Source organism: Geotrypetes seraphini, chromosome 5, assembly GCF_902459505.1.
Source record: "Geotrypetes seraphini chromosome 5, aGeoSer1.1, whole genome shotgun sequence".
Taxonomy (NCBI): domain Eukaryota; kingdom Metazoa; phylum Chordata; class Amphibia; order Gymnophiona; family Dermophiidae; genus Geotrypetes; species Geotrypetes seraphini.
Window position 1 is genome coordinate 31,554,075 of NC_047088.1, and position 24,343 is coordinate 31,578,417.

The 24,343-nt window shown below is 44.0% G+C and overlaps 1 protein-coding gene across 1 annotated transcript in view; it reads right to left on the reverse strand.

Annotated features, from left to right (window-relative positions):
* PASD1 (PAS domain containing repressor 1) overlaps positions 1-22,326 on the reverse strand; it is a 128,362-nt gene extending 106,036 nt beyond the window's left edge. Inside the window, exon 1 of the mRNA XM_033944274.1 lies at positions 22,202-22,326. The gene's annotated coding sequence lies outside the window, so the exon portion shown is untranslated. The remainder of the gene's footprint in view (positions 1-22,201) is intronic.
* Between the last annotated feature and the right edge of the window lie 2,017 nt (positions 22,327-24,343).

Genomic DNA, 24,343 nt, shown 5'->3' on the forward strand with positions numbered 1-24,343 from the left:
GAAGCTGTGATTATAGAAAATAAGCCTGCTTGTAAGACTATTACAAAATGCCATCCCCCCAACTGCTCTATTTGTTGGCCTTCTTTGCCATTGCACTTTTAAAAGTAAAGAGGATAAAGGAAAAGGGTCATGGACTTGATATACAGTACAACTTTTCTACACAATCAACACAGTTTATATAGGTACTAGTGTTTCAGCCCGTTACATTAACGGGTGCTAGAATAGATTAGTCTGATCCAGTATGGCTATTCTTCTTATGTCTTACCCCCATATTCAGACTCCCATTTCCTCTTTTACCTTCCCTATTTCCACCTTTTTTCACCAACTTAAAAATCTGTCCTTCTCCTCCATAAAACTCCCTCTCCATTCTCCCTTTCCCCATCAACCTTTGCTTCTGCATCTTCAGCCCCTTTCTCTCACGTGTCCCCTTTATAGCCCCCAGCTTCAGTCCCAGTCCTTTTCTCTCACATGTCCCCTTTTGTAGCCCCCTTCTCCCACCTCCCCCTTTTTTCATCCCCAGCTCCCTTCTCTCACACATTCCCTTTTTATAGCCACCAACCCTAACCCCCTTCTCATACCTGCTCTTCCAGCCCTCAGTTCTAGCCCCTGTCTCCTTACCACACCTGTCTTCCTTTTCAGCCCCCATATCCAGACCCAGACCCCTTCTCTCACAACTCACCTTTTGCAGTCCCAAGCTCCAGCCCTCTTCTCCGAACTGTCTTCTAACAGCCTCCTACACCAGGTCTCTTTTCCCAAGAACCCCCCCTTTAAAGCTTCCTTCCCTCACATGTTCCCTTTTTTCAGCCCCAACCCTTTTTAGTCCCCCCCAGTTCCCTTCCCCCATCTTTTCCCTTACAGCTTACAGCCCCAGCCCCCTTTTCTCACATGTTCCTTTTGCAGCCTCCTTCTCACACATATCTCTTTTTCTGCCCCCTTCTCTTACACATCCCCATTGTCAGCTCCTAGCTCCTTTCTCTAACATGTTCCCTTTCTACAATCCCAACCCCAGCTCCAGCCCCCTTCTCCCACCTACCCCTTTTTTCAGCCCTTAGTTCCCTTCTCCTATTTGACCCCTTTTGCCTCTGAAGTGTGGCTTGGACCCTGGTCCAATGAAATCAGTTCCCATTCGCTCTGGAATACCGACAGCATATCATGCGCTGCTTGGCGGTTCTATTGTACTGCGCATGTGTTTTAATGTGGCACGGAAGCATGGAGACATGGAGTTTCAATCGTATTATTATTATAGATTATATTCGTAGTATTATTATAGATTATATACAGGTACATTTTCTCTCCCTAGTGGACTCATAGAGGGGCATATATGATAGGACGTCTGAGTTTGGACGTTTTGAGAAAGACATCCAGAAAGCCAGTAGAGAAAATGTTCATTCTCAAAACTGCAAGATGTTTATCTTGTTTTGGCTTTCCCCCCCCCCCCCCCAAATGACTCATCTAGACGTTTTGGCCCTTAGTACATCTGTCTTTTTTGGCCATTCTCAAATATAAAGATGTCCACATGAAAAATGCACAAAAGAAAGCTTTTTGGACGTCCAAGCAGCCAGCATTCTTAGCAAATTGTTCACAGACGGCTGAGCACAGCAGAGGGTCCCTCTTAAGAGGTACTGTAATGAATGTCACATAAAAAAAATCCAAGATACACATATTGCATAGTGAGCCTCCAAAACCCACCACAACAATAGCAGGTGTCATCTTTATGCAGGTACAGTAGGTTTTGGAGGGCTCACCATACAATATAAGCAAGTTATAAGCCATCTGACCTGGGACTTTTAATGTGACATTCACTGCAGTAACTCTTAGGGCTCCTTTTACGAAGCCGCGCTAGCGGCTTTAGCGTGTGCGACTTTTCATCACGCGCTAACCCCCACGCTAGCCGAAAAACTACCACCTGCTCACGCGCTTTCATAAAAGGAGCCCTTAAGAGTGCCCCTCTGCTGTGAGAATGTATATGAGCCATGAGAATCTGTAAGACAGGCTGGAAAGTACTGGGTTTTTTCACATATTTGGGTGGTGGGGGGGGGGTGTCAGTGAGCACTGGTGGACTAAGAGGGGGAAGCAGTCATGCCTTAATCCCTCCAGTGGTCATCTGGCTTGTTTGGGCACCTTTTTGATCCTTATTTGTTTTTAAAACAGGTCTAGCCCCAAAAGTCTAAATGGTGCCCAGGACGTTTTGTTAAAAGTTTGATTATCCCTGCAGAACGTCCAAATCCTAAGCCTGCCCAAAACTTTTGGCCTCCCCCCCAATCAAAAAAGCATTCCACCGCTGATTATGTTCATCATATTCAGGCAGACGAGATGGACCATTTGGCCTTTATCTGTCATCATGTTTCTAAGTTTCTATGTCCCCAGTGGGCTTATAATCTAAGTTTTTTTGTACTTGGGTTAATGGAGGGTTAATTGACTTGCTCAGGGTCACAAGGAGCCACAGTGGTATTGAACCTCTTTTCCCCTGGGGGGGGAAGGGTTTTGAGGAGATCTTGGGGTGCTAGAGGAGAGAGGGGGGGCTGCTGCAGTGGGGTGAGGGGAGGAAGAGTTTTGGATCAAGGTCACCCCTCACCCTTGCACACTCTCACAGCAACATTCAACCTATACCACATACTCCCTAAAGCAGTGGTGTCCAAACTTTTTTCAAAGAGGGCCAGACTTGATGAAGTGAACATGCGCGAGGGCCGACCATTTTGCCTGACATTTAAAATTAAGTACAAATGAACTATTTTATGTAAACTTTATTGCAAACGATTTGAATTACAATTCTAAACAGTAGTAAAATCACTCTGCCTTTCATATTTAAAGTCCGTAGAAACAGGATAAGGAAGGACGCACTGTTATCGGAGGTCCCGGCGCCGCCCCTCCCCTTCTACCTCTCGGCGCTGCTTTCTGGACTTTTTTTTATTACATTATATACATATATATGGAATTATATGAAGCAACAGGGCTTTATGGATAAAATTGCACTTACTAAAACAGGAAGTAGACCTCCTCGGTCAACTCTACATGGGGCTACAGGTGGCTGCATGGTGAGAGAAGGAATGCAGATTTCAAATCCTTCTGCATTCCCGCGTCGTAGGCGGCGCCAGGCACATAGCAAAGAGCGGGGGCGGGGATGTGCAATGGCTCAGACACAGAGAAAGACATTGATCAGCCGTGTCTCTGGGGGCCGTATGGAAGTAAAGGACGGGCCGCAACTGGCCCGCGGGCCGGACTTTGGACATTACTGCCCTAAAGCAACACACAGAGATTTTTAGCGTTCTATTTAATACCATTACATAAAAAATGATAGCAATCACTTTTGCCTAATTTTCACATTTTTGGCACATACTTCCTGGGTATAAACTCATTTCCAACAGCAAGCAATGTGAGGCATCAAGCTAATCCACTAGTGAGACTTTAATGCAATAATTAAAAATTAGCTGCTCTCTGAAAACATTCACTCTAAGTCCTTTGATAAAGTATTTCTGTATTTACACTAATCTCTCTGAGAACCACATGATTTTGAATTACAGCAAGACTGAGAATGCCATTGATTTTTAAGAGGTGATGTATATTGGGCCAGTACAATGTAAGCATTGCCATATCGAGACACACCAAAGAAGGTCATCCCAACCTTCTATTTCCAACCGTGACCAATCCAGGTCACAAGTGCCTGGAGATCCCAAGTGAGTATAATAAGAACATAAGAATAGCCTTACTGGGTCAGACCAATGGTCCATCTAGCCCTGTCTTCGTGGAGGCCAATCGAAGTCACAAGTACCTGGAAAAAACTCAAATAGCAGTAGCATTCCATGTCTCAACAGCAGACTAAGGACTTTTCCTCCAGGAATTTGTCCAAACCTTTTTTAAAACCAGTTGATTATGGCATGTCCTTCCCACAGGCATAAGAGGGACAATAAAACAACTTTAGAAGGCAATATCAAATAGTCTATTTGGACTGCCCAACTCATCTCTACTATCCCTTCTGCCCCCTTAGAGATCCTCTGTATTTATCCTATGTTTTATTGAATTCAGATATGGCCCTCATTCCCACCACCAACCCGGGAGGCTGTTCCATGTATCCATAAAAAACATCTCCTTAGGTGAGTGTATCTTCCCTTTCACCTTCATCCTATGCCTCCCTTGCTCCATTCATTTGAAAGAAACCCACCTTTTGTGTACTTACGTTATAGAGATATTTAAATATCTCTATCATATTTCCCCTCTCCCGCCTTTTTTCCAAATTATACATCAATTCAGATCTTTAAGTATGTTATATACTTTATGATAAAGACCGCTGACAATTTAGTAGCTGCCCTCTGGACTGACTGCATCCTGTTTATATCTTTTTGATGGCATACACATTATTCTAAATGAGTCCCACCAGAGACTTATAGCGAGGCCCTATCGTCACCGTTTCCTGCTGGACACTTCTCTCCGGTCCTCTATGCACCTATGGCTTTTGCTGTCACCTCTTTTTATCCATTTACTCAACTTAAGATAATCAGAAAAGAGCACCCCTAAGTGGCAGCACTGGAAAAAAGATTGCACATTCATCTGCCACTTCACCCCCCCCATCCCCCCTCCCCGACCGGACTTTGTACAATTCAAAATAAAAAATATAATATCATTTCACTTTGAAACCTGAAGAAGGTTTAAAGGATGCCACAGTGACTCCCATCTGTTTCTTTTGCGAGCAGAATACTGCTGAAAATGTCTGTCCAAAGGTTTGACAACGCAACGGACATGTGGACTTTTCTTTCCCTGACCTGACATGCCCAAGAATATTTCCTCTCAATGTGGCTAAAAGTACAAGCATTGCCCTTCAACATGCAAACGTCTAGCTGCATCGAGGGAGGGAATTTTTCAGAAAACCTTGTCGTTCACATACATCTTGCTGACTGAGCTCAGACGCCAAAAAGTAAGCGAGTAAAAAGCACTTACATTTTTAAAGAGTTTATCGAATCAGCTTCGAGTTTTTTCATTTTTTTTTTGACCAGTTCTGTGAAAAAGATCTCCCCCATCGACTCACAGTGTAGCGACCCAGACAGTGTAAATGCTGTGTCATGTCTTGTCTCCCAGAAACAGCGCTTAGAAGTGATGTAACGCAAATGAAAGGCTTTCTATCACATGAGGAGTTCTGGATTCCAACAAGTTTAATGACGATGCCTCGTCAGGCTCCGGCTGCCAAACAGAACTCAGCAGTTTGTGATTACACACCCACACACTCACGAGCTGCTTTCCTATCGAGGTGGGTCTTGAGTCATTTTAATTGCAGCAGCTTTTTAGTTTCACGTTTCTGTCTGCTTTTTTTTTTGCTTTCTCCACCATATACAACGCAATGGTTTCAAAGCATGTTTGACAAATGCAAAATCGTTTTTACTCATTCTGGACTATCAGAGAATGTTACTTTTGGTTTATTGCGTTTAATATAAGATCTGTGCTGTAATTCCTCAACTCTTTGAAGAGCAGATCACACTAGGAAAAAAGTGTTATAATGGATCTTATTGGGGGGGGGGGTCTCAGCAAACACCGTACAAAAATGATTGGTTCACATTACAACAATCTTGCCATTGAGGCTTCTCCATAAAGCTATAAAGGGTCAGAGACAAAATAGATTTAGCAACGGGAACACTTGCTTGACCAATCTGTTGTTTATTTATTCGATTTTCTATACCGTTCTCCCAGAGGAGCTCAGAACGGTTTACATGAATTTATTCAAGCACTCAAACATTTTTCCCTGTCTGTCCCAGTGGGCTCACAATCTATCTAATCTACCTGGGGCAATGGGGGATTAAGTGACTTGCCCAGGGTCACATTGAGCATCATGCGTTTGAACCCCCAACCTCAGGGGGCTGAGGCTGTAGCTTTAACCACTGTGCTACATTAATACGTTCAAAAATCATTTGACACGTGGCTAAGGATGAGCTCTTTGGTATATTTGACAGATGCTACGGTGGCAGGCATATCCCGTTGCTCTGATGCAACTTTCTGTGGGTGAGACATGGCAGAGAAAAAGCTCAGCTGGCCAGAGGGGCAGCCTCTAGTGCCGTCTCTGCTGTTGCAGCATCCAAAGGACCTGGTGAGCACGCAAGCTGCTGGGCATGAGAAGGGGGCAAAGAGGATGATGCATAAGAGGGGCCCACCTTGGTCCTCCCACCCAAGACCACTTGAGTCCCAGCTACTCCACTGGTACAATGTCAGTGTGTTTTGACCTCTTCTTGAACATTGTGACCTACAAGTGTGTTCATTCTGCTGCTCCTCAAAATCTCTCCTCACTTCTCTCTCCCAGAGAACTCCGTTCCTCAGATAAGTCTCTCTTAGCGTTACCCTTCTCCTCCACTGCCAATTCCAGACTTTGTTCCTTTCATCTAGCTCCCCATATGCCTGGAATAAATTATCCGAGTTTGTCCGTCAAGCCCCTTTCCTTCCCTTGTTTAAAAGCAGACTGAAAACCCATCTTTTGGATTTAACCTTCAATCCTTAATCCTAACTCCTCTGCCCTCCAACCCAGCCAGTTGATTAACCATTCCCCTTAACTGTATCCAAGACATCCTGTTAGTCTGTCTTGGCTGTTTAGATTGTAAGCTCTTCCGAGCAGGGACTGTCTTCTTTGTGACTCTGTACAGCGCTGTGTCTGGTATCGCTATAGAAATAATTCATAATAGTAGTAGTAGTAGTGTGAAGAGTTTCAGTCTTTGGGAAGCAGAGCTGAGATTGTGATGTCATAATGCCTCATTCCACCAATAGGAGCCAACCTCTTCAGTGATGTCACAATGGCTTGATTGTCCTGTACTCCCCTCTGCCCTCCAACCCAGCCAGTTGATTAACCATTCCCCTTAACTGTTAGTCTGTCTTGGCTGTTTAGATCGTAAGCTCTTTCAAGCAGGGACTGTTTTCTTCTTTGTGACTCTGTGCAGCGCTGCATAATTAATAGTAGTAGTAGCCCCCAGCATCAAGGATGATGAGGTTGAATCTTTCCTCCTCTTCAGTCAGGACTTGGTCAAAGTCTAGTCCCGGTGGGCTCTGCTGATACAGAAGATGATTTATGCACTCCCAACACTGATGCATTTTTCAGTCTCTCTGGAGTAAAATCTGTGTTCATTGCAGTGCATGTTCATTTTATGCTATTTTTGAAATTAATGCAGGTCTGTTCCTAAGTACACTTGAGTGCTTTTAAATTTTATCAGTTTCACATTTGCTTACATTCTGCTGTAGTTTTGAATGATAGCCTTAAACCAAGTAAAATGATTTATAAGCTCCAGAATCCCGTAGAGTCCTTGTTGACATAGCCTAATACCAGATAAGCCATTTAAGTTTATACAGAAACCTTTACACTCAGTTGAAGCTTTTAAACCTATAGCACGGATGTGCACAGGACTACGGAAATTATAGTGCACTGATTTAGGTACTGGGACAGAAGTGAAAAGATATAGGGCTCCTTATACTAAGGTGCGTTAGGGCTTTAACGCGCAGAACAGCGCGCAATACGTTGTCATGCGCACTAGACCTTAATGCCACCATTGAGCTGGCGTTAGTTCAAGAAGCGTGCGCTAAAAAACGCTAGCGCACCTTAGTAAAAAGAGCCCATAGTTAGCATATAATAAAAAGCAGCCTTCGTCACTTTTTCTTTCTTCTTTTTTGCGTTACTTAATTTGTTTTAAACAATTCTCCTGTCCTTTGTACTTTTTCTCTTATGTCCTTTTTTTCCTCCCCATTTCCTCTCTTTTTATGTTCCATTTCTGATTATGCAGTTTTGACTGATAAATGCAGATCTGTGGAGTTGGACCGTGCCGTGGACTCCTCCTCCCGGTTGTCCGATGGAGGCAGAGCGCTGTATTCTTTGGGAGCTGCCCATGAGCATTCGCCGCCCACCGAGAGTAGTGCGGCCTGGCGCTGGATTGTTCTCTCTCTGGGCATCTTCTGCCTGGAAGCGATGAGTCGGGACTGCAGCAGCTGGAAAGCCTGAGCTGATATCTGTCCCGTCTGGACTTTTGCCGTTGGGATTATTTAAAATATGCTGAGGCAACCGAGCTGCTTCAGGAAATTGGACTTCTGCCAGACTTATTTGATTTTGCTTTTCAATTTTTTCTTCCAGTTTATGAATTATTTTAAATTTTATTCCATTGTTTTTACCCCAATTCTTTTTATTTTATTAACTGAATTCTATTGTTTAACGGTTCCTCCCTTCTATTCCTTTTTATATATTCCTTTTAATTCATTTTGATATCATTTACATAGATGGCGCTCCTATCTGTAGAGTTAGGAATTTCTCTCCTCTCCACTCCTTCCTGCCCTCCATAGTCCTCCCTACCCTCTTCTAACCCCTTCCTCTATAATGTCGCCTAGAACTTGTAAAGGTATGTGCAACGCACAAATGGAAGAAATAAAATTAATACAGCATGCCAAGGACCTGCCTTGGATCCGCCACTCTGTTTTTGTGCTTTTTCGGTGCAGACAACTCTTCAACTTCCCACAAAACCACTGATACACACACCTTGTGCTTCCCTACATTTCAGTTCCAAAATTTTATTGAAATTTTATATAGTAGCATGCAATAAAGCAGGAGAAACATATTAAAACAGATTGCTCATAACACTATTAACACAAAGCTTAAGATATTAAAAGACAAAATCCTTGAAATGAAACTCCCAACCCCCACCCATCCCATTTGCAGAGGGTGAAAAACCAACATCCATCCATATCTACATCTTTCACTATAAATCAACTATTATGAGCAAACTCTTGCATGGGCGCCCATAATGATCTAAATTTAGGATCCAGCATGAGCATTCCATCTTCCAATCCTTTCTCCATTAGAGCTATTCATCTTTCCTTCTGAAGACAGGACCAGATCTCACAACTGCGGAACAAGACACGTGGAGGGCCATAATCAAAAGAAACGTCTAAGTCTGACTTGGACATAGGGCGCTAGTCGTCCAAAGTCGGCAGCCGCAAAAGGTCCATTCTCACAAATGACGTCCAAAAGATTTTTTTTTCAAAAATCATCTCTCTGTACGGTGTCAGGTCAAAAGCGCGCCGGGACAAAGGCGCACGCAGACAATTAAGCGCAGTGCGGAGGCGCGCGCCGCAGAAAATTACTGTTTTTAGGGCTCCGACGGGGGGGCGTGGGGGAGGAACCCCCCCACTTTACTTAATAGAGATCGCGCCGCTTTGTGGGGGCGTTGTGGGGGGTTTGTAACCCCCCACATTTTACTGAAAACTTCACTTTTTCCGTTTTTAGGGAAAAAGTTAGGTTTACAGTAAAATGTGGGGGGTTACAACCCCCAAACCCCCCACAACGCCGGCGCCATCTCTATTAAGTAAACTGGGGGGGCTCCCCAACAAAAACCCCCGTCGGAGCCCCTAAAAACAGTAATTTTCTTCGGCACGCGCCTTCATCTTGCGCTCAGTTGTCGGCGCGCGCCTTTGTCTTTCGCGGGGTTGTCTATGAACCCTCTGTACATCCAGGCGTTTAATCGTCTTGACTACCAATACATCTATCTTTATACCGCACTCTTGACCAAATATTCATCCCAGTCTGAAACGTCCAGAGCAAGACCTTTTGGTGTGGGCGGGGCCAGCAAAGTGATGGACTGGCCATCCAGACATGGCAACAGAGCAGTGGGGCACCTTACAGGGCACTGCTGTGAACTTCACAAAAAGGGTGTCATAAACATCTCACCACAACTCCCTTATAGGTCATGGTGAGCCCCCAAAACCCACTATACCCCACTATACCCTGTCTATAACCCCATAGCCCTTATGGTTGCAGTGGCACCTATTTGGCAGGAGAGTAGGGTTTTGCGGGGTTTGGGTGGCCTCACATTTTTCAGCATAAATACAGTGGTTAGAGTGGCTTATAGGCCTGGGTCCTCCTCCCTATGGTTCACTAGCCCACCCCCCAGACTACTTAAGCCATTTCTGTACAGCTCTACTAGGCTTTTCTATGCCAAGTGCTGATGTTCCAGAGTCAGGAATGTACAGTTTTATTCTGATTTTGATTGCGGTATGAAGGGGGTCAGTGAACTCAGGGGGAGTGTGTGGGGGTCTTTACTTTGTCCCAGCAATGGTTCTCTAGTCACTTTGGATACGTTTTGGGCACTAATACCTGTTTTTATATCGCCTAAGTCACAACGTATAAATTCCGTCTAAGCTGGCTCGTCAAACTTTTGATTATCCCTTCAGAGCAACTAAGTCTAGGTCGTCCCACATCCTGCCCACCTCCCACCCTAACCACTCCTCCAAAAATGTCCCTTTCTGCTTTGGGTGCATAGTGGGATTCAGAGGCCTAAAAAGTCTCTGGATATGTCTAAAAACCCATTTCGATTATTGGCACTTGGACGTCTGTCTTTTTGATCGTCCAAGTGCCAACTTGGGTGGGGAATTAGGACATTTCTGTAGCTTGTGGATATACACTTCTTCAGTAGAGCGCTATCCTCTGGCTTGGTTTCTAAGCTTTTTTTTTTCCCTCCCATTGGCATATGGAGAAAAAAAGCTTTTGTAAACTGAACCCTTATAAAGAGAAAATGACTTCAAAAAAGAATCCTAGAAACAGTGAAAATGTTGGCAGATGTGGCTCACTTGATTTTAAGCTTTCAACGGAAGTAAAACCCGGATGTCTCAATCCGTCCTCCTTTCTCTGGAGCCATAGTACATTACATTACATTAGTGACTTCTATTCCGCTCGTACCTTGCAGTTCTAGGCGGATTACAGAGAAGCTAACTGGGCATTTCCGGGAATATTACAGTTTAGGAATTGGGATTACAGAGAAGCTAACTGTACATTTCCGGAAGATTTGCAAGTTAGGTAGTGGTATACATGGTTGATACTTTGGAGAGAAAAAAATTACAAGAGAGTGAGACTGTTTAGGGGGGGTTTACAAGGGAGGAGAAAGGACAAGGGGAAGAGTTAGGATGCATCGAAGAGGTGGGGCATGGTCTAGCGAAGGTCCGAGGCTACCTGTATGAATCGCTAGACTGCAGCTATCAGATGCGCTCCACATAAATTAGGACATGGGCGGACAGAAAGGGAGAGGTGGTGCTTAGAGAATGATATGGTGGCTGTTACCCGCGGCTAGCTGTGGGTAACCCGCCAAAACGGTGGGAGAAAAAAGTAGTCCCCCATGTCATTCTCTAGTGGTGTTGTCTCAGGAGGGAGGGGAGAAGGAAGGAGGGTGGGAGAGATGACGCACTTGAATCTGATGTGCTGCTGGGTGCCACGTACCCCCTGTTTTGAGTACCCCCTGGAACCCCTGCCCTAGAAAACACATCTTGTTGGATGAAGTGAACAAGCTGGATGGCTACAAATCCCGACACAAACTCCATGCTCAAAAAAACCTCGCATTGGTCACACATGCAGAACATGTATACAGAATATAGTATACAGAACAAATGACCACACATTAAGAGAGGTACTGCAGACAAAAAGAGAACTAGAACATCCAGGAAGCCAGACTCTATATGTAGTTCAACACCAGAGAAACAGAAAGCAGAAATGCTTTTTTTTCCTCCACTGTGCAAAGTACAAAGATATCAGAGATGCCATATTTTCAGGATTCCCCAAGCTGGTATATTCAAATTAGGAAATCACAAGAGTGTTCTTGTCCTTTTATCATCTAGACAGCTCAATCTTTATAGACCATGTCTCCTATGTTTTGCAGGGGCTGCAGATTGCACTGCCAAATTCTCCTGCAAGCAGGAGCATATCCACAGTATTTTCAGGTGGGGCTGTGGGGACGGACAGTGCTTCTCCTGGAAGAGGAAGGGGAAAAGGGAGGCTATGTGTGTTCAAGGTGCCCAAGGCACTGGCTCATTCATTAACATTTAAGGGCAAGACTCAATCTTAGCAGACAACAGAAAAGATGCTGGTACCTAGAACAGGCAAATACTCCTGAAAAATAGGTCCCAGAAATAGAGTTTTAAATTTATGTGCAAGGTATAACTCTGCTTCGGAAACTTAAAATTAGAAGAAAAAAACCACATATTTTCCGTATCATATCATATTGTATGCAAACTCTATAACACACATTGCAGATGGCTCTGTAAAAACACAAGATTCAGTCCTGCGTGGCTAATTAATCAACAATCAGCATTTTGGTCAGTGTTAAACCCGGCAACTCAATACTAGACCATGTCCAGGCTTTGGACGTGAAATTCCAGGGTTGCAGAGCTGGCTAAAGCGTAGCCTTTTAATGGCTTTTACTAAGCTACAGGGGAAAAGTGGTCTCAACGTGCCCTAACGCAGGTCTTTCTCATGAGCTAAGGCCATTTTTACCGTAGCTGGAGAATGGCTGATTTTCCAAATAAATGAATAAGCATATGCTTGATTCAACATATTGGAAAAGATTGAATTATAATTTCTGGTGGAATTCTTTGTGTCATATATATAAAATGGAAAGGGTAATAGCGACACAGCAAGGGTTTTTAAAAAAATTTCAAGATGTTTGGGAGCCTTTAACAAATTATTGTAATGAGTAACAAATTATTGAATTTAGTAAATGTTTTCCCTTTAATTGTATATGTTCAAGGAAGGGGGAAGGGGGAGGGGGGAGGGGAGATATTTGATCTTTGTATAATGACAATGAATGTTTAGAAGGAATTTATTATATGCTTTTATGTGATTTAAAAATTATTATGGAATAGGGGGGAGGGGGAGATAAGTTTTATGATGGATTATTGAAGAATTTAAAGTGTTGTACTTAAGTTGAAATGTTATGATTTGATGTCACACTTATTGTAAGATTTAAAAATGAATAAAGATTTAAAAAACAAAAATAGGCATATGCTAATGTTATTGTGTGAATGTCAACAAAAATTAACGCAAGCAATTGCTGACATCTATTTTGTAGGCGGTAAGGCCCTGATTCTATAAATGACACCTAGTTAGATGCCTAGATCAGCACGCCTAGCCGATCTAAGCACCAGTGGCGCAGTAAGGGGGAAGGGGCGAGGGGGCGATCCACCCCAGGCACCTTGTTGGTGGGGGCAACGGCACTCTCCTCTTCTCCGCCATCCCCGCCTCTTCCCATTCCTCCTTTCCATGCGCGCGACCCCTTCTCCTATACCTCTAGTTGAAGTTGTTGCTCGTGGCGGTCGACAATGGGCTCTTCACAATCCCGTTGGCTCTCCCGCCGATGTCACTTCTGGGTGCCGCGCAGAGGAAGTGATGTCAGAGGGGAAGCCGACGGGATCGTGAAGAGCGTGACGCTCATAGGGATTCTAGGAAAGTCAGAACATTTAACCTCGCTGGCCTCTGGTAGAAACCTCTGCCACAGCTTTGTAAAAGCCGGCGAAAATTAAGAGGGGCAATTATTTGCTTTAAAGGAATAATATTAGGGATGGGTGGGTTGCCAATTAACACACATAAAATGGCAGACTTGTGCATTCTTTGACGTTAATACATGCTATTTTAGTCCAATATAAGCTACATAATAATGAGATGCAAATCATCATTATTTTGCCAAATGACTAATGTACAAGGGACCGCTGAACAGTTCTCAGCCCAACCAAGAAGAGAACGATGTGGAGCCATGAAACTTGCAAGTTATTCCACACTTTTTGTTTCAATGAGGCAAATGCATCTAGTAAATGGGCAGAAGTATAGGGGAACCAAGCCATTGTGACATCACCGATGAGGATGGCTCTTAGGCATTGGTGGAATGAGGCATTATGACATCACAGTATGAGGGGCCGCTGAAAAGTTCTTAGCATTTAGCCTTATCACAAAGACAAATTTTAAATATTACCAAATTAGTTTCTAGCCAGCAGCAACCAAAAAAGTGCTGACTGCCACCAGCTGAATATTTGCCCCTAAGTTTTAAAAATTTTCCTTTTAAATATTACTACCATTTTGCCTTAAATGTTCTCCATATGTGTATGTAGTCTAGGTAATGTGTTTTGTTTTTTTAACTATAAACAATGTGTGTAGTTAGTACATGATGAATGCTGGTGTGGGAGTGCTAGTTCGGGCATGCAAGGGATGAACTGTCAAGTGGAAACTGTGGATGGGAGAGTTAAGGAAGAACAAGGATTTGTGAGGTGCAAAGAAATATTAAGGAAAGAGAAGAATCATGGTACGAAATCAGGAAAAGTGAGGGGAAGGGGTAAAACGCGGACCTCACGGACCTGATGGACCTCGCGGATCTAAAACCACATGTCCTTAAAAATCTGAGGTCCGTGTCCATGCCACTTGTAGTTAGTTTCTGGCTCTGACAGATCTCGATGACAATTTAGCGCTGATGGATCCGTCTCAGCACAGGGAGGGAAAAGTATTAAGATCCATCAGCGCTAAAATGTCATCGAGGTCTGTCAGAGCCAGAGACTAGTGCTGGAGCAGCTCTAAAACGAATCCTGTAAACCGGTGTCAGGTCAAAAGCACGCCAGGACAAAGGCGCGCCTGCAACTGAGCACAACGTGGAGGCGCACGCCGAAGAAAATGACTGTTTTAAAGGGCTCCGACGGAGGGTGTGTGGGGGGGAACCCCCCCACTTTACTTTATACTGATCGCGCCACGTTCTGGGGGCGTTGTGGGGGGTTTGGGGGGTTGTAACCCCCTCATTTTACTGAAAACTTCACTTTTTCCCTAAAAATCAGAGAAACAGTTAAGTTTCCAGTATAATGAGGGCGGTTACAACCCCCCAAACCCCCCACAACGCCGCCGCGATCTGTATTAAGTAAAGTGGGGGGGTTCCCCAACAAAAACCCCTGTCGGAGCCCCTAAAAACACTCTTTTTCTTTTGCACGCGCTTCCGTCTTGCGCTCAGTTATCGGCACGCACCTTTGTCTTCCGCGGTTTTGTCAATGAACCCTGTAAACCGATTTCCTGCAGCCCCAGTACATTTAAAAATCTGAGGTCCGCGGCTCGAGGTCTGTCAGAGCCAGAGACTAGTGCTGGAGCAGCTCTAAAACGAATCCTGTAAACCGGTTTCCTGCAGCCCCAGTACATTTAAAAATCCGAGGTCCGCGGCTCCGACAGACCTCGATGACATTTTAGCGCTGACGGATCCTAATACTTTTCCCTCCCTCTGCTGAGACGGATCCGTCAGCGCTAAAGTGTCATCGAGGTCTGTCAGAGCCAGAAACTACAAGTGGCACGGACCTCTGATTTTTAAGGACATGCGGTTTTAGATCCGCGAGGTCCGTGTTTTACCCCTTCCCAAAAGTGAGTATTAATGAACAAAGGAACTCTAGAAAGGTGTTCTATGAGATTAGATTAAATTAAACTAAAACTAGACTAAAGCTTAACTTTATATACCGGGTCACCAACCTAAGGAACTTCGACTCAATTTACAACAGTTAAATAAGAACGGAAAGAAAATGAAATGAAAGGTTTAGGGGGAATATTTATGGCTTTACACTATGGGCTCCTTTTACTAAGCTGCGCTAGCGTTTTTAGCGTGCGCTGCCCCCCGTGCTACGCGTAAAAACTAACGCCAGCTCAATGGTGGCATTAGCGTCTAGCGCGCGCTAAAAGCGCTAGTGCAGCTTAGTAAAAGGAGCCCTATGTAAAGAGTGAAAAGGAAGTGTCCCGAAGAGATTCTGGGTGTGCCACGAGAGATTCCAGAGTTTTACTTTATTTTTAAAAAAATTCCCTTTCATAAGTATACACTAGAATGGATGACATGTACATCGCATACGCAAGAGTCTGTCAATGTTATGAGCGTCTGTGTGCGTAAGGATGCAACCTCCCAGACACGTATCATTCTTGAAAACCAACAGCAAAGTAATTTTATTTTTAATTTTTAAGCAGTAGTTATCCTAACTTGAGCAACAAAGCAATTAAGGCTTTGTTACCGTTTGGAGCCTCTTATCTTCGTGAACTTGGATTTTCAGCTCTGACAGAAATTAACCCCCTCTTTTATAAAGGTGCGCTATGCTTTTTAGCACACGCTAAATGCTAACGGGTGCATGTTATCCTCTGGACGCGTTAGCGGTTTAGCACGCGTGTTGATTTAGTGCACGCTAAAACGCTTAGAGCACCTTTGTAAAAGAGGGCCCAAATTTTAAAACAAGAACGACTGCAGTTGGTAAATGATGATGACATGCGCGTCTGCTTGTCGACTATCAAGCCACGTTTTGAGTTCATTTGCACTCAAAAACAAGCACATCCATCACACTGATTAGCCAGTCTATTCTATCTACTTTAGTTTCACCGTTGTTACAATTACCCATGCATAACTTAAAGAACTTTAAATAAATACTGTAACTCTCAATTTTAATTTTTTTGTTGGTTTTGCAATTTTATCATTTCAATTATAATGTGCTGTGATCGAAAAAAAAGCGACCATGTTAGTCCCTACTACAGACTGCTGCACCGGTTAACAATGGAGGCAGGAATAATGTTTGCGTTTTCTTGCGTTTGTTTTAAGCTGGTTTTGGGGACTAGCTCCTACCTATCTTTTATCTCATTTCGTGCTATATAGTCCTACAAGGATAACCAGAAATTGTAATTTATTTGCACACCCAAGCATTACTGGCTGTAAATACAAATCCTTTTTGGATAGGACTCTCATGTATCAAGCAAGTAAACAGCAGTCTTGGTTAGCTAACTACATTAATGGAGCCAGGCTGACCTATGGCGCCTTTAGGAAAGAAATTTAAACTGCATTGTTTGATAGATTTATCTCCTAAACAGAAGTCACACTAAATCTAATAATTTTATTATATCTATTCTTGAGTTGTACTTTTATAATTTGCATATTGTAATTCGCTGATTGTCCGGCTCTCTTCGGTGTGAACCGCCTAGAAGTCGTCTGATTATGGCAGTATAGAAGAATAAAGTTATGTTATGTTATAAAAACATTTGCTTCGTTTAGTGTGCTTGAGTGAAAAGGATTGAGAAACACTGTGCTACATTAGAGGGCTGAATTTGGACGGAATTATGATTATAGTAAGGAAAAGGAAGGCAGACGAAAAAAGTAGAAACAGACAAGAAGGATGGCAAGTTTGAAGGCTATAGAGAGAGAGGATGGCAATACATAGAAGGGGGTACAAAAGATTAAAATATAGGAGCTCTTGTACAAACCCGTAACAAAAAAAGTAGTCATAAGAACATAAGAATTGCCGCTGCTGGGTCAGACCAGTGGTTCATCGTGCCTAGAAGTCCGCTCACGCGGCGGCCCTAACTGAGACGAGTCTAAGCGCATCATTAGCGCGCCTTAGAAAAGGGACTCCTCCTCCATTTGTCTTCTAGCCTCTCACATTTTATTTCAGATGCACTTAACGTTCATCAAACCAATAGATTAAAACGTTTCAGACGTCTATTTGTAGGAACAAATTCCAGCAATACATTTATGAATTTTCCAAAAACTCGACCCAGGTGTTTAAAGTCTGGATATTCCTGACAGTTTTACATTTTCTGCACATCAGACGGCAAAAGTCCTGCGGCATTATGGTATGGCAGAAAGCAAGAAGAGATTCCACAGTAAATCGAGTTTACAAGGTCTACAGGACTGTGACTGAGTAATTAAATGGGTGTCAAAAGGCAGCCTTATAGAGCCGTTCCTCCTCCCTAATTAAATTAGTCTTTTCTAGTTCACCTTTCCAATTTTAGCTCAAGGCATTATGCAGTATTTTTTTTTTTTTTTTTTTAAGTATGTGCGTCCCTACCCAAAAAGAGTGTGACAGTCTACGCAGCTTCCCAGAGAGCGTCTTCTTCACTCACACTCGGCTACAGGGAGGTAAAATGACTTGCCAGATCAGAAGAAGATCAGTAGGACAAGCCAGATTTGAACCTAGATTTTCCTGGCTCACATTCCACCGCTCTAACCACTAAGCCACTCCTTTCTTACTAATTACTCCTCCACCCTTCAGGCTGCCACCACCTCTGTATCCGTGCTGCAACTCCTTATTGTTCCCGACACTTCTCCTTTTGAGCCTAAACCAGTTCTGGAAGTGGAAAAAAAAAACCTATAAAGCATGGCGCCATGGAAGGTGTTCAAAAAACCCTCTACAAATTGCTCCCTCTCCCCAGTGGCTCTTGGCCCTTCTTTCCTTGCCAGATGCTGCTCCTCAGTCTTTTCTTCCTCTGTCAGTCACTGCCCATTGCCCACCATCTCTATGAGGGGCTGCTGTAAAGTTCTCAGCCCAACCAAGAAGAGAACGATGAGGAGCCATGAAACTTACAAGTTATCCCACACTTTTTGTTTCAATGAGGCAAATGCATCTAGTAAATGGGCACAAGTATAGGGAAACCAAGCCATTGTGACATCACCGATGAGGCTGGCTCTTAGGATTGGTAGAATGAGGCATTATGAAATCACAATACGAGGGGCGGCTGAAAAGTTCTCAGCCCAACCAAGAGAATGATGAGGAGCCATGAAACTTACAAGTTATTCCACACTTTTCATGACGCTTTTCCTTTCAGTGTGGGATAACTTGTAAGATTCGCGGCTGAGAACTTTTCAACGGCCCCTTGTACCACAGTTACCATTCCTTAGTCCTTGTCCTCTTCTTCTGTCATCCCTGCCTCTTAGCCTCTCCTCTTCTGCCATGGCTCTTCCCTCCTCTACTATCACTCCCTAGGCTCCTTCCTCCCCAGCTAGTCTGTGCCTTCTTAGCCTCTCTTTCTTTGGGTCCTGTGGCCTCCCCCTGGCAAATCCTGAGGACTTTCTCAGGCTGCTCAGGGTTGCTGAAGAAAGGAAGGATTCAAAATTTCACTTGCCTCGAGAAATTAAAACCCTTCCATTGATTCTAGCATTCATTTCGAAAACCGAATCTATTCATTCTTCAACTATGTAATTTCGACAGTATGTAGCCGTTATTGCCAGTGTCCCGCAAACTTTCTCAAGCCATGGCACACTAATGGTAGTGGCCGCGGCTCAAGGCACCCAGAAGTGCGCCGACGTCACCGTATGACATCACGTGCATGCATGTACGCGAAGGCCCTCCGGCACACCAGTGGGGGGTGTCAGCAGGGAAGAGGGCATGAGAGAAGGAGAGGCACTGGCGCAGGCTGATTGCCTACAGGACGAGTCCCTCGCCGTGAGAGGCACATCCTGAAGATAGCCAGCCAGCGCCTCTCCCCTTCCCATGGCACACCTGACATCTCAGCATACGGTTTGCGATACACTGAGCTACGTTATAAGAAGCCATTCCCTGTTCTGTTGCTGTAATAGAAGAGCAATTTACAAATTTAATCTATTATTTCACTTTGACTCAGTATCTGCAATATGAGTCAGCACACAGGCTTCAGCAGGATCAGAATCTAAATTGAAATATGCTTCCTGACTTTTGTTATTATAAAGAGACCATCATTTTACTGAAGTACAGTTATGAAGATTCACCATTTAGCTGTGATAAAAGTAAGCTTTTATTACTGTCAAGTGCTTTAAAAAAAAAACACCCTTTTAAGCAGGTTCAGAAGCTGTGAACATGCCGAAGGCCACAGTTCAAGCCCCAAGAACACCCCTGAGAATGAGTTACCATTAAGGGCAACTGGTGACCAAGTTTAGAGCCCATGCTACCGATTTCTGTTGCTGTATTAAATAGAGGACACCCCTAGGCAGTTCTGAATAAAGTTCATCAGAATCCCAACACTAAGCTGTAAGAAAACAGAAAAAGGATCACCTATTTGACAAAAAAGCAGCAACATTTTTTTAATGATTAATCAAGATAGAAAATGCAATTTCAAACCTGTTTACACTGGCACACACAAAAAAAGCTGAAAACACATACCAAAAGGATGAACCAATTTGGTGGGGGAAACCCTGGAAAACACATTATTAAGCTCAAAATTTCATAGCCTTGTCTGGATATAAACGTTTCTTTTTTTTTTTCTAGTTCAACCTGGAGTCATACAATATAAGTTGTTTTCATAAAACTTTTCAAAATCTTTGATATCCAAACACAATAAGCCCGACTGTAGCTGAGAATAAATGGTTGGCAATTACAGATCCAAAGGCTGGTACATTGACCTAGAATCTGAAGGCGCTCACGGGACAGATCTAAATAAAGCACAGTACTGTACTTGAAACACCGAAACATGCAAATAAACCACAAAGTTTATTAAATCTGCCCTGTCCTGATATAACACCAGAGCTTCCGATTTACTCAGTACCACAGAAAGAGATTTTAGATCACTCCCGAGTCCTGACAATTCTATTAAGATTCATTATGGGACCCGGAGCAGTGATTTCAACTGGTAGAATCAGAGACTACAACTCCCACACAGCCTTGTTAAAGCCAGAACTGGTCAAAAAGTCTCCCAACTGGAACCAGGTTACCTGGCAGGGCTGCAGTAGTATTGAACTCAAAGAGTCCGAATAAGATGCTTATCCTTATAATATTAATCAACCTTGGAATCGCATATAGCTCATAAACATCTCACATCCCAAGTAATAAATACCAGTTTTAATATATACTTCAAAGTTCTTAATATCTAGGATAACGTTTTGGGTTTTGGACCTCAGAAACACCACTCATCGCTCAAATATTTATCATAGCGATAAGCTTGATATTTCTTCCTCCCCGTCCCACGTATTTATCCAATAAGGCTTCTATAACTAAAGTGCTTTAAAAAATGCATTAAAGTGCTATATTCAAGTATTATTTTTTCAAAGAATTATAACATCCTAGTTTTAATGATCAGGGAAACTCGGAATGATTGCGGGAAACGATTCTTGCACTTTTAAATCTGCACTTTAGTTATAGAAGCCTTATTGGATAAATAAGTGGGCCGGTGAGGAGGCAAGCTTATCGCTATGATAAATATTTGAGCGATGAGTGGTGTTTCTGAGGTCCAAAACCCAAAAGGTTATCCTAGATATCAAGAACTTTGAAGTATATATTAAAACTGGTATTTATTACTTGGGATGTGAGATGTAGTATTGAAGCTACCCAGTCTTCTGGATTTCACCCTGACTTCCTCACATCTAAGAATCATCTGTGGTTATCCCACATTTTCTCCAAATCTATTACTGTTTTGTGCTCTGTGGTGTGCAAAGCGATACGCAATAAACAATATTTCATGAGACTTCAATAACTTTAATTGTATTTTACTAGTGTTTTGTCAAAGACGTGAACCAGTCACCTATCACTACTTAAAACGCTTTTGCCAAAAATCTGATGGTGGACATGCCATGTTAACATTCCTTTTAACCAGATATTTCTAATGCTTCTTCTTCAGGCCATCGCCTAATCTTGTTCTTTTTCTCAGTCTAAAAATTCTGGTTACACCCTGCTGCATCATGTCAGACTTTTGGGGCAGAGACTGGCAACAGGGCAGAGCTGTGTGTATATCTTGGAGATATAGGTGGCTGTGTGGGGTAGGGGGGTCGCATATGAAAAATCCTTATACACCAATCAAATGACTTCATGTATAACATTTTTCAGTGGATTTCTCTTTAAGTTTTCAACACTTTTCTTAACTACAACAGAAGACCAGAGGCACCGATACTTGGCATTTGACCAGTAGAGCCAGGGCCGCAGCAGTTGCATGGCATGGCAGCTGCCCTGGTGTAGAAATGAGTTGCACCAGTGCTCTGCCCCAAGCCTTGAACTAGAGCCAGGGGTGTCAAAGTCCCTCCTCGAGGGCCGCAATCCAGTCGGGTTTTCAGGATTTCCCCAATGAATATGCACGAGATCGACTTGCATGCACTGCTTTCATGGTATGCTAATAGATCTCATGCACATTCATTGGGGAAATCCTGAAAACCCGACTGGATTGCGGCCCTCGAGGAGGGAACTCTGACACCCCCTGAACTAGACTGAGCACTGAATAGTGAGATGAAGGGAATCCATTGGCACAGCTGACCATATTAATTTTTAAAGGAAACAACTCTTTCTCTGTTTTCACCCAGATTTAGGGGGGAAAAAACAACACCCAACTTTCCCTGTCACACAATTACACTTAGCACAAAATCAGGACTTTACTGCAACGGTGGGCATCCCTGGCACTCATGGTGAAGGACGGGAAGCACCAGACCTAAGAGGCAACTTTGGGAAACAACTGCCACTGCTAATGCTAATGAAGCCCCTCCAGGTAGGATGAAGGAGCTTGCTCAGTATTGAAGGTGCTGAAGCAACCCTCAGAGCTGGCGCTAGGCTGGATTAACTTCCCTATACAGTCAGTCCTGACAGCGTGAGACGAGAGAGGTCTCCTTTTGGCTCTCCCCTGCCCCTTTTATCGGCACATGACGGAATATCTGATCAATCAGTCTAAAAATCACAGCTCCAGAGCAAGGGGGGGGCTACAGTCCAAGCCGGTACCTACCCTGATCTAAGACGACAGGTTACAGACTCTCTCGGCCATGCCGGACGCTTCTGGCGCTCCTTCCCGGGTTTTTGTGGGGGGTTTTTTGTCTCCTCCCCCCACCCCCCACCAAAGAACGAAGAAGGGTCGCTTCAAAACCAACCGGTCCAGCGGCCAAAATTCAACATGCCATGGCTCACTTTTTTTTTTTTTTTTTTTTTTAAGGACCCCTGTATCCAAACGACGAGGAAAGAAAACCCCCGAGCAACAAAAGCCAATCCTCCGAAAACAGAGCTTAAAAAAAAAAAAAAGTAAGCCGGCGCTCAGCGGGGGTCGATTATGTCTCTGGATTCCAAGAGCTCGGCCAAAGCGCTCCCGCCTTCGACTTGCCCAACTCGGATTGAGCGGAGCTTAATCTCCTCCGGGCTGCTTGTGTAACTAAGCCGCTGCTGCTAGGCTCTTTTTTTTTTTTTTTTTTTTAAGCCCGTCCTCCTGTTGCCTGTCTCTCTCGGTAAATGGCAGGGAGGGAGGGAGGGAGGGAATGATCCCGCACTGAGAAACTTGCAGAAAGTAGGTCAGCCAGTAGCTCAGCGCCTAACGACATCATTAGCAACCGGCTTCAGAGCTCAGCTATGAGGGCTGGGGTTGGGAAAAGAAGTGCCAGCTTTTCCGGCCTCTCTCACCTGGGGCCCGGGAGCAAGGGGTATTTTTTCCTGTGCCAAACAAGTTTTTGTTGAGTCCCACCACCACTAACGCCTTCGGGACACAAGGTGGAATTGAAGAAGGGAAGACTGAGAGAACTTTGGTTGGTGTGTGGCAATTGGACATGTATTAGCAAAATGATTGCAAGAGAAAAAAAAGCGCCAAAAGCAAGGTGGTTGGCTTGGAGTTGGGGGGGGAGGGGAGGGGAGGTGCGCTGAGTCTTACCCTGCCTCCAAGGAAATAAAACTGCAGGTATGGGAGTGAAGAATGGAGCCAACCAAAGGGAAAAACTAGTGAAAAGGAAGAGCTAGCTGATTTAAAAAAAACCAACTGGGGGAAGGAAATAGAGCCAGCTCAAGGGCCCCTTGAGCCAACTTTTGTATTGGTACCCCCCACCCCAGCAATTCTCTCTCTCCCCACCCCTGGCTGTGATCTGATAGCTCCTCTCTCAAGTCTCTCCCCCTCCCCCCCCCCCAGTGAGGCGCTGGCTCAGGGCACTGATTAAAGGTGCCAAAATCCCAGTCTAGCATGAAGCCCTCTAGAAATATGAAGGTAAACTCAACTGGACTGGAATTTTGGCAGATGCCAGAATAGTTTGGGAGAGAGGTAGCAGGGAGAGACCGTGCAAGGTATCCTCACTGAACTTTCAACGTTGCCTTTGCTGTGCCTTTTCTCAAGCTTTGAGGTTGTTACAGGGATAGGTGGGTCTGCGTGGCATGGGATGGGCACAAGCCGAAGGAAGAGATAGATGAAAGGGGGAAGGAAGAATGGATGGACTGACTGATGAGGGAGGGGCAATGACAAGATCAAGAAATTAGAGACCATGCTGGTAAAGAGAGAGAGCAGGAAATTAGAGGAGCACAGGTTGTCGAGGATGAGGAAAGTATAGAGATGCTGGCCGAAGGGAAAGATCAGGTTATGGAGGAGAGAGGCAGAGGGCTACAGAGAAAGGGGCCAGGTTAGGGTGAGGAATAGGGCGGAAGGGACAAGTTAAAAAGTGATAAATCACCTGGACCGGATGGTATACATCCCAGGGTACTAAAAGAACTCAAGCATGAAATTGCTGACCTGCTGTTAGTGATCTGCAACCTGTTGCTAAAATCGTCTGTAGTAACTGAAGATTGGAGGGTGGCCAATGTTATGCTAATTCTTAAAAAGGGTTCCAGGCGAAATCTGGGAAATTACAGGCTGGTAAGCCAGTGCAGGGCAAAATGGTGGAAACAATTATAAAAAAAATAAAATTGTGGAACACATAGACAAACGTGATTTAATGAGACAGAATCAGCATGGGTTCAGCCGAGGGAGATCTTGCCTCGCCAATTTGCTTGACTTCTTTGAAGGTGTGAATAAACATGTGGATAAAGGTGAGCCGGTTGATTCATTGTATCTAGATTTTCAGAAAGCTTTTGACAAAGTTCCTCATGAGAGGCTCCTGAGAAAATTAAAGTAATGGGATAGATG